Genomic DNA, 10,589 nt, shown 5'->3' on the forward strand with positions numbered 1-10,589 from the left:
TTCTCAGTCCAAGTGACACTCCACTGTGTGAATGGACGACATTGTGTTTATGCACCACCCGTCGATGGGTGTTTGGGTTGTTCCCCTTTCTTGCTACTGTGAATAATGCTGCCGTGAACATGGGTGCACGGTTACATGTCCGAGACTCTGCTTTCAAATCTGGGTGCACACCCAGGGGTGAAATTGCTGGGTCATAAGGTAACTCAGGTTTTAACTTCTTGCGGGGCTGCCATCCTGTTTCCCACGGATGCGGCACCACTTGACGTTCCCACCCTCAGGGCGCCAGGCCCAGCCAGCAGCTCCGGCTCTGTGTGTAGCACCCTAGCTGGTGTGCGATGGTGTCTCTTCTGTGGCGATGCTGTAGACTCATCCCAACAGCCAGGCTTTTCTCTCTGCCCCGTGTCCTCACCGCCGCAGCCCTCCTGATGCCCCTCCTGCTGGTTGCGGGTTCACACGTGGCATCTGGCCACGCTGCTGCTTCACGGAAAGCATCACATCCCTTCCCTCCCACTGCAGGTTCCACTTCTGCATCTTCCTGGGTTATCGTAATGTCCTTGGCCTGTGCCCTCTGGGCCCAACTTCACACCCTGTGTCAGCATCCACTGCCACCAGGAAAGGGAGGGACAGTATCATTAAGTGGACGCCTCGTATGTGCCAGGTGCTGTGCCAGGTTCTCTGCGTTGGAGTATGTCTCATAGTTGAGGAAACAGGCACAGAGAAGTTAAGTAACTTGCTTAAGGTCACACAGCTAGTGAGTGGTAAACAGGAGGAGATCATACAGCTCAAAAGCAGCCTGACTGCAAAGCCCACTCTGCCCCGCTGCCCTGCGTGGTCCTCAGCAAGGCTGTGACGTGGAGACGAAACGCACTGAGTGAGATCACTTGGCTAAAGCGGGGGGGTGCTGACTTGGGCAACAAGGTCCCCTGCGTCCGGGCCCGCAGCCTGACCGCTCGGTAAGCTGGTCTTTAAGACCATCACATTCCTCCTTAAAGTTCCCCAGCCCCTGAGCTGGAAGAATCCTTAGGGCAGCACTGAGTTCCCAGTTCAGCTGTGATGTTCTTGAAAGTGCAGGGACCTTGCAAACCAGCCTGCAGCGCCCTCTCCCCCTAAATGGACAGAAGGTATCCGTGCGGAGAGGCCAGCACAACACCGAAACAGGCCTGCAGGCCGGAGCTGCGTGTCCTCCTCCCTGACCTCCAGGCCCCTGGGGAGGTGGGGCTGCCCATCCCCGAGTAGTAGCCTCGGGCTTCGTTCAAGCCCACCTGTTGGGAGAAACAGGACAGGAGATGGCTCGGGGTGAAGGGGCTGCTGTAGGCAAGCGGGGGTCTTGCAAAGCAGCCGTCCCGCAGCGGGTGGGGATCTGGCCTCCATCGAGGGAGCAGAGAGGCAGAAGCTCTGGCCGAAGGTGGGTGCCTGTCCATGTCGAGCTTAGAGTGAGGAGGAAAGGAGCCGCTTCTGGCAAACAGGAGGCTGCGGCACGGCCTCGTCTCCTGTGCTGCACTGGCACTGTAGGCACGCGGAAGTGCAGTGCCCCGCGGGCTGCGGCGTTGGGCTCCAATCCTGGAGGCCTGGAGGCCTGGAGTGGGTGGTCAGGGCCCTGCATGCTTGGGGAGCCAAGGGCTGGGGGAGGGGGCACAGGATGGGGCTCGGGCCACTCCCCAAGAGCAAGCATCTGGATGGGATGCCAACCGCGGACTCTGGCTGGAGCCCTGGGCTGGGCCTGTACCTGGGCGTCAGGTGGGCCCACAGAGGCCACGGTTGGAGCGGCTGAAAGGGCCGATGCGGGGAGCAGAGGCCCAAAGGACCTCCGTCCCATCAGGGGGGACAGTGAATGCGGGGCTCCAGGGTGGCAGGGTGCGGGGGTGCAATAAGGCAGACCCCGGGCAGGGGCAGGGTCCTGCGAGCAGCACGTTGGGCGCCATGCGGAGGCCGGGAGCTGGCATCTGGGCAGCATTTCTACCAGTAAAGGGGCTTGTTTCCCCCCAGCCTACTGTGGACCAGTAATTTTGTGAAATACAGTAAAAATGGATTGCTAGAAAAATAGAATTAAAAAAACAAAAGCATACATCCTTATTGATAGATTCTAAAACATGAAGTTACTCAAGTTGCCATAAAGGTTTCTCATCACTGACCCAGTTTCTCTTCGAGTCCCAGCCCAGCACGTGAGTGGCCCTATTTTTCGGAGGAAGCGTGAAGGCAAAGACTGCTTGGCTTTGGGGACAGGAGGGAGAGGCCGCCGGGGGCTGGGGGGTTGGGTGTTGAGTGGCAGGGAATGACCAGAAGGTGGGGAGGATGCTGACGGGGGAGCTGGGCAGCTCAGACAGGCGGTATGTGGAGGGAGGGGTGTCCTGGTGCACTGGGATCCAGCGACACAGGTCCCAGGAGGCTGGGGGGCCTCGCAAGTCAAAGGGGTGAAAGATTCTCGTGAGGGAGGCGCCCACACCCGGGCGGCCTGGGCCCTGCAGTGCACACTGAGCCCCTGGGTCAGGTAGCACAGTGCCTCAGGCCTGCTTTCTGGAAGAATTGCCCTTGCCTGGGGCGTTGGGGGGCGCTGCTCTTCTCAGCTGAGTCCCCCCTGCACATGGCAGGCACCCAGCAAGCTCTGGCAGAGCGGCAGTCACTCGGGCCTCGGTCGCCCTGGGCTGAGCATCTGTGGGACGTGACTCCAGGGCAGCCCTGGCTGCCAGTTTTCTTTCTGCTGACTGTTGACAAGCCATTCACCACCCACAAACCTTGCCTTCACGGCTCGAGGGAGATTCCAGGCCGTAGCGCCTGGCATGTGGCTGGGGACATGGGCCCGTCGTCTAGTGGAGGAGCACCTGCGACTCCACTGGCCCTGGGATCGGGGTGCCCTTGATTTTTCTGGCTGCTTCTATGTACCTCTGTTCCAGTGGCCAGTGAACCACGATTTATAAACGAGTAATTTAGTTTCACAAACAGCAGGGGATACGACTGCAAGATTCTCAATTATGTGAGTGTCTGGATTCCGACAGAGTAAGCGTTTTCCATGGGGCCCGTTGTTTCCTGCAGCTGGAATGAAACACGTCCTCTCCACAGCTTAGCAAGTGTCTGGAAGAACAGCCGGGACACTAATCTCCTGGCCTTCGGGCTCCTAAGGCTCCAGTCCTGGCGCCGGCCACCTCCTCTCCCCACCTCCAGGCCCGGGCCTGTGGTTGGCAGATGCTCAGTCCCTTTGCTGGTGTCGGGGATGATGAAGGCCCTTGGGCAGGAGCCCTGCAAACCAGTGCTAATAACCTCATTCACTGACGGGGTCCTGCGGGCAGGGATCCGAGCATTGCCGCCTCCCACCCCCCCCACGCCCGCCGCCAGTCTCTTCCAGCCCTGTTCCTCCCACAGACCCAGTTGCCCACGTTGCCAGCCCTCACACCCGGTGCCTGCAGCCTCCCTGTCCTGGCTCTGACCTGCGCACCCCCGCCCACCTTCCCCTGCGGCCTGGATCCTCTCTGTCCGCTCTCACCTCTGACCTTCGCCATCTGCTCTCCACGCAGCGGCCGGTGGTCCCGTCACCTTGAGACTCAGCGCTCTCCAGTGGACTCTTCTTTCAGAAGAAAAGCCAAAGGCAAGAGGCCTCAGGAGGTCCGGCCTCGGCCCCGCCACCTCCGTGACTCGGTGTCCCTGCTCGCAGGGACGGCACCTGCCCCGCTGGATGCTCTTCCCGGACACCCGCAGCCCTCGCCCTCACGCCCTCTGGGGCCTCAGGTCGCCTTTTCCCCGTCCCGGAGTCTCTGTCCGCCTTCCCTGCTGTGTCTTTCCGGGCAGAGGCAGGTCACTGGCTGTCCCCCAGGATTTGCTTCGGTTACCGCCTGTCTCCTCCTTCACGTGTGGATCCTGATAACCAGCGTTCTCGCCTGGACCTGGGGCACCCAGTGCCTGGCGCTCAGTCCATTTTTCTTGAAAGGGTCAGTACACACCACGAGAGACGCTGATCTCTTTTCTTCCCCAAAACAAAATCGCTGGAGACACTTGAGCCGTGTCGGCTGCCCGGGAGCGAGGACGGGCCCTCCAGACGCCGGAACTCCCCCTCCCACCACCGGCATCCTCACCCCCTTTCTTCTGACCTTTTGATCCCAAGGCCCAAGAGGTCCAGGAAGAGAGCGGACTGAGCACGTGGGCAGCTGGCGCGGGTTCCCAGGTGACCGACCTCCCCCTGCACTGGAGCCGCGGCCCTGGGGACTTCCCGACGATCTGCGACCAGGATTTGAGGTGAACGGCTTCCCTTCCCGGTCCCAAGGGAAAGCATCTGTCCCCCGGTGCCCGGGACGCCATGGAACTGGTAATTGTTGGCCCTGCATCTTCTCAGGCTGCAAAACTTAAGTCACAGTCTGTATGTTGCCACAGTTTCTGGCTTGTTTATCAAGGTCCACTCCTGAGAAAAACATCCTGTTATCCCCTCTCAGGTAATCTACCTCCAAGGATCTGCCTCTGCCTGAGACAGAGGGACTCTGCTAGGTTCCGAGGAGCCTTGTTTTCCATTTTCAGTCTCCCAAACTCCAGGAAGAGGGACCTCACGATGTATATAGTGTGACTTTCTTTCCTTTTGGCCACAATCAGATCGTCTCAAGCTCTAACCCTGGTTCTCTTCCTTATCAGAAGCGTGTGTTCGGGGCTTCCCCGGTGGCGCGGTGGTTGAGAGTCCGCCTGCCGATGCAGGGGACATGGGTTCGTGCCCTGGTCCGGGAGGATCCCACATGCCGCGGAGCGGCTGGGCCCGTGAGCCATGGCCACTGGGCCTGCGCGTCTGGAGCCTGTGCTCCGCAGCCCGAGAGGCCACAACAGTGAGAGGCCCGCGTACCGCAAAACAAACAAACAAACAAACAGAAGCGTGTGTTCTTATTGTGGATTGTGCCTCTCATTTACCAAACGCAGAACCTCTTTATCCTCACAAACCCTGGAGTGAGGCCAGCCTCACCTGGGGGACTGGGGGTGAGGGATCAGAGGCAGGTGACTGCTTGAAGCAAACAACACGGCCAGGATTCACACTCAGTCCTGACCTTAAGCTGGAAATAAAACTGCTTGAAAAATCATTTGAAAGCTTTTACACATGGTTCCAGGGTGGGGACCAGCCAGAGAGCCCGGAGGCAGCCCTGAAGGAGCTGAACCCTGTGGGTGCGGAGCTGGCCTCCCTCCCAGAAGCCCCCACTCGGCCTCCTGTCTCCCTGTGGGGCTGGGGGAGGTGCTTCTGCCCTGCAGGGTTGGTTGGGCTGGGAGGCCGAGGCGAGGGGCCTCTGAATACCTGTGGGGCAGGGGCCGAGGAGCGGCCTCTCCTGCCCGTTCCCCACTCCGTCCTGCCCTCCGTCCCCTGACTCCATCCTGGCTGTGCGGCCAGCCTCCCCCACTGTGCCCACCCCCGACGCCGGGCCTAGTGTCACAGCAACGCTCATCAATGGAGGCGTGCCAGGGCTCCTAGGGGTGACCCGTGTGTTCCCCATCGACTTGGCCGAGGCTCGGCTACAGAACCAGCGTGGACAGAAAATCTACAAAGGAACGTATGTTGGGGGCCGGGGGTGCGTCGGGGTGCGGGGCCCAGCAGGCCTGGGCAGGGTGGGGTGGCTGCCTGCTCACCCTGACCTTGCTGGCCTCTGCCTCCACGGCAGCGGGCTGCCTGGGAAAACAGCTCGGGGAGAGGGCTTCCTGTGCGCGAGCCGAGGCGGGCTCCTCAGGGCCCAGGTTGGCACAGACTTGGGGGACTTGACCTTGCTTCTGCGAGGGGAGCAGGAACACATTTGCATGTGGTGAGGCGCGGGGGCCCCGTCCTGGCACCACTGTGTGTGGCGGTGGAGGCCAGTGAGCCTCACCTTCTCTGCTCCCCCCGCCCCAGAGCCTGGACGGCTGCAGAGGGAGGGGCTCCTCCCCGGCGCCAGCCCCCGCAGTGTCCCCAGCCAGGGCCGCACGCCGTGGCTGTCGAGCCTTGTGAGACGGACACGAGGCTGGATTGAGAGGGGCTGACGCGCCAGTGGCACCGAGCGTAAAGGCGAAGCCCTGGGATCCACACGGCTGCCAGCCCTGCCGTGTAGGACCTCGTGATCAGGCTGAATTTGGGGAACTGGTCACTTGTCGGGGGGCGGGTGGCACGAACAAGACACAGGTGACTTGTGGGAAGTGCACGAAGGAGCCATTGGGCACACGCGGTCCCAGCGGGGCGGTGGAAAAGGGTGTTTCTGTGAAATAGGCAGAGGAGCCCCCCGACTCCCAGGGGCCCCACTCATCCCGGAAGCTCACTGGCTGGGGGAGGGGGTCCCTATGGCTGCAGACGCCCCACCCTCATGGTTTCCTTCCAGGAGCTGCGGTGAACCTGACCGCGGTCACCCCAGAGAAGGCCATCAAGCTGGCGGCCAATGACTTCCTGCAGCAGCTCCTGGAGGATGGGTGCATCGCGCTCTTTTCTGGAAGGTGGTGGGAACGGGTGGCGACCGCGCGTTGGCTCACCTGTCAGCAAGTGTGTACATGTGCATAGGTGGCTGAGCGCTGGTGTGGTTTGGCAGATGGAAAGTGATTTGTAATCTGGAAAGACAGGCCGTATAGAATCTATATGGTCCGTCATCAACCAGCAGACTAATTTTTTTTAAATACATTTATTTATTTATTTTTGGCTGCATTGGGTCTTCGTTGCTGCGTGTGGGCTTTCTCTAGTTGCGGGGAGCAGGGGCTGCTCTTTGTTGTGGTGCGCGGGCTACTCTTTGTCGCGGTGCGCAGGCTTCACAGACAAATTCTTTTTTCAGTTTTATTGAGGGCAACTGATGTTCAGTGCTGGGTACCTTTAAGGTGTTCAGCCTGACGACCTGACATCCATATACTGCAAAATAATGTTAGTTAACACCCATCCGCTCACAGAGTTAACAAAGATGTTTTTTTTAAGAGTTCTTTTATTTTCTCAGATATTTATTTATTTATGTGCACCAGGTCTTAGTTGCGGCACGCCGGCTCCTTAGTTGTAGCTTGCATGTGGGCTCTAGTTCCCTGAGCAGGGATCAAACCCAGGCCCCCTGCGTTGGCAGCGCAGTCTTAGCCACTGGACCACCAAGGAAGTCCCCTTTTGTTTTTTACAAGGATGTGTTTCTTGTGATGAGAACTCCTGGGATCTGCTCTCTTAGCAAACCCTCACATACACAGCGGTGTCGTTCACTACAGTCACCATTCTGTGCATCACGTCCCCAGGACACACTGACCTTGTACCTGCAGCTCTGCACCGTTTCACCCAGTTCACTCAGTCCCCATCTTCTGCCTCTGGGAACCGCAAATCCCATCTCTTCTTCTATGAGTTTGCATTTTTATAGATTCCACGCATGAGTGAGACCACATAGTATTTGTCTCTTTCTGTGTGATTTATCTCACTTGGTGTAATGCCCTCAAGGTCCATCCAAGTTGTCGCACATGACAGGAATTCCTTCTTTTTTTTAAATGGCTGAGTAGTATTCCATTGTATGTAATAAATAAATAGATATACACCACGTCTTCTTTATTCATTCGTCCATCCATGGACACTTTGGTTGCTGCCACGTCTTGGCTACTGTAAATAATGCTGCTATGAACGCAGGGGTGCATAAGTCTTTTTGAGTTACTGTTTTTGTTTTCTTTGGGCAAATACCCAACTTAAACTCCCACCAACAGTGCACGAGGGCTCCCTTTTCTCCATGTTCTCACCAGTTTTTGTTTTTTGTTGTCTTTGGTGATGGCCAGTCTAATAGGTGTGAGGTGATACAGCTTAGAGGTTTTGATTTGCATTTCCCTGATGATTAATTACACTGAGCATTTTTTCATGTATCTGTTGGCCATTTGAATATCTTCTTCAGAAAGTGTCCATTCAGGTCCTTTGCCCATTTTTAAATTGGATTATTGGGGTGTTTTTTTGCTATTGAGTTGTATGAGTTCTTTGTATGTTTTGGATATTAGCCCCTTATCAGGTATATGTTTGCAATTATTTCCCCCCTATTCAGTAGGCTGCCTTTTCATTTTGTTGACGGTTTCCATTGCTGTGCAGAAGCTTTTTAGTTTGTTTATTTTTGCTTTTTTTGCTTGTGCTTTAGGTGACCAATGTCAAGGAACTTCTCCCGCTGTTGGGAGTTTTATGATCTCAGGTCTTACATGTAAGTCCTTAATCCATTTTGATAGTTTTGTGAGTGGTTTAAGACAGAGGTCTCGTTCCATTCTTTTACATGTGAATATCCGGTTTTCCCAACACCATTCCTTGAAGAGGCTGTCACTTCTCCATAGAGTATTCCTGGCTTCCCTGTCAAACATTAGTTGCCCATATATGCAGGGGTTTATTTCTGGGCTCTGGATTCTGTTCCATCTTTCTGTGTCTGTTTTTCTGCTGACGAATTGAAACAGATCAACTGCAGACACTTTGTAATTTTCTCTGTGCTTCCTGTTGCCCCAGTGATAGTTCTTGGGGGGATCAGGAAGGAAGCAGTCCTGCAATGGGTTATTTCATGTTCCTGGTCTCAGCCTCCCTGGCAACCTGTTTTAAATTCAGTCTCTTGTCATTAAGGAGACTGAGCTTGACCTCTTGCCCAGTTGGGTGAATGGCAGCCAGCCCCTGGGGACTGAATACCTAGGGAGGGTGGACGGGCCAGGGTGGGGCGGCAGGGCTGGCCTGTGGCCGGAGGAGCCTGACTCGGGCCCACGGGGCGCAGCGGAATCTGAAGCTGGAGATGCTCGCCGGGTGTGGAGCTGGGCTGTGCCAGGCGGTGGTCACCTGTCCCCTGGAAATGCTCAAGATTCAGCTGCAGCGTGCTGGGCGCCTGGGTGAGGCCTCTCCCACCTTCGCTCAGGATTGATAAAGGGCTGTCCGAACAGATTTCCCCACGTTCGCTCTCACCCTCCAGACTGTGACACAGTCAGAGCTCCAGGTCAGTAGAAGTCTTTATTTTGTGGATTTCAACACCTCCAGCTGTAGGACAAACAGCAGGGATGAGACTCAGTTCAGGAGGGAGAGACAATGTTTCCCTATTCCCTCTGTCCTGCTGCTTTAACATTTAGGCCCGATCTCCTAACGATTTTAAGAAACGTCAGTGGCCTGCTCACGCACACTTCGGTGTTGCTCTGGAAGCTGGCCTTCCGTGGGAAGGCAGTGGAAGGGAGAAGAGGGCCATTCCTATTGTTTTTTCTCTGGGAAAGAAGTTCGGCCCTTTCCTAACTCCGGGGCCTCTCAGAGACACAGTGGTCAGGTATCAAAGCATCTATCAAGGACGGGTGTGTCCCATGAAAGGAGGCCAGCGGGGTGCACAGAGGGTGTCTCCCCAGGCCCAGCCCACGTGCCACGGGACTGACACAGCACCTGTGAGGCCTTGGGTGTGCGTCTCCCCCCGAGCCAGCTGCCCACACATGCTGAGCTGGAATTTAGCCAGATTTCCAGGCTGGATCAGACCAGCCTGAAGCAAACAGAACTGCAGAAAGAGTGAAGTCCAGACACTGGAAGCCCCTGCTGTGTTTTGATCTGTAAAGGGTAAGGTGGTCACGTTTTGTTTTTCAACCTGGACGAGAAGTCTTAGTACTCCTCCAACACTCAAAAAGAAGTAAAATTCAGGATATGGGTGGATGGGTAAATTATGTACATCTAAGGCAGACAATGGGGAAAATAACGTTCACTGATGGACCACCTTCTTAAAGCTACTCGTTTGAGACCTGTGCCTAGATTTCTACCCTATGAAATACGGTAAAAGGGGCAGCAAGTACCTTCGTAGTATGCATTGTTGCTCTGCTGGATACCATTCAAAACTGAGGCAAGAAATAGCTTCCTTTTAGGGCTTAAAATCTAGCCCAAGTGTCTCAAACACTGAGAATTTAAAAAATTAATATTCACACAACTTCAGTGCATCGAATGCTGTGGTCATTAATGAGACTCACCCACATTCAAAACGCTTGCATCAATAACCAATTTTCAGGGGGAAAACTCGGTTCTGTTTATTAGATGCTTAACTCATCAGATCATGTGCTCTGAATTACTCCACTAAAAAGGGCTGACGTGTGAAGAATCTAATTCCATAAAATGGGACATGTTCCCCTAGTCTTGGAATTCTAGAGAAAGGAGGCACCCCTTAAGTCTGAAGGGCTGGGGTGTCGGGGGAGGCCTGGAGCCCTGCCCGTCGGGTTAGCCTTTGGGGCTCCTCACCCCCCAGGAAACTGTGGAGCCAGGAGGGCCCTGGTCATAGCCCTGCTGTTCGGGGTCACCCAGTAGATGCTCTTCGGCGTCAACTTCTCAGCGTCGGCAAGCGCCTCAAGGGTTTTGAGTAGGCTTCGCGGCAGCCCTGGCCCTCCTCTTCCCTGTCCTCTACCTCATGGGCCCCTCCACCTCCCTTGGTGACCGAAGCCCTCCCTGCTCTGGGGGTCCAGCCCGGGGACCCTCAGGAGCCCCGACCCCCTGAACAGATAGCACAGATGGGATCATCTCTGCATTTCACGTGTATCTGTCTCACACGCAGCACCTTGAATCAGCTGGAGGCTTTAGTCTCGTTAACTCTGAGTTAAATAACTCAATTTGTCCCAGCACTGACACGGGGAATGGCAGGATTTTATTTTAGCTCAAGGGGACCACGACAGCCCTCTAAGGCGGCACCCGCCTGCCCATG

The sequence above is a fragment of the Mesoplodon mirus genome, assembly GCF_964341445.2.
Source record: "Mesoplodon mirus genome assembly, chromosome: 11".
Taxonomy (NCBI): domain Eukaryota; kingdom Metazoa; phylum Chordata; class Mammalia; order Artiodactyla; family Ziphiidae; genus Mesoplodon; species Mesoplodon mirus.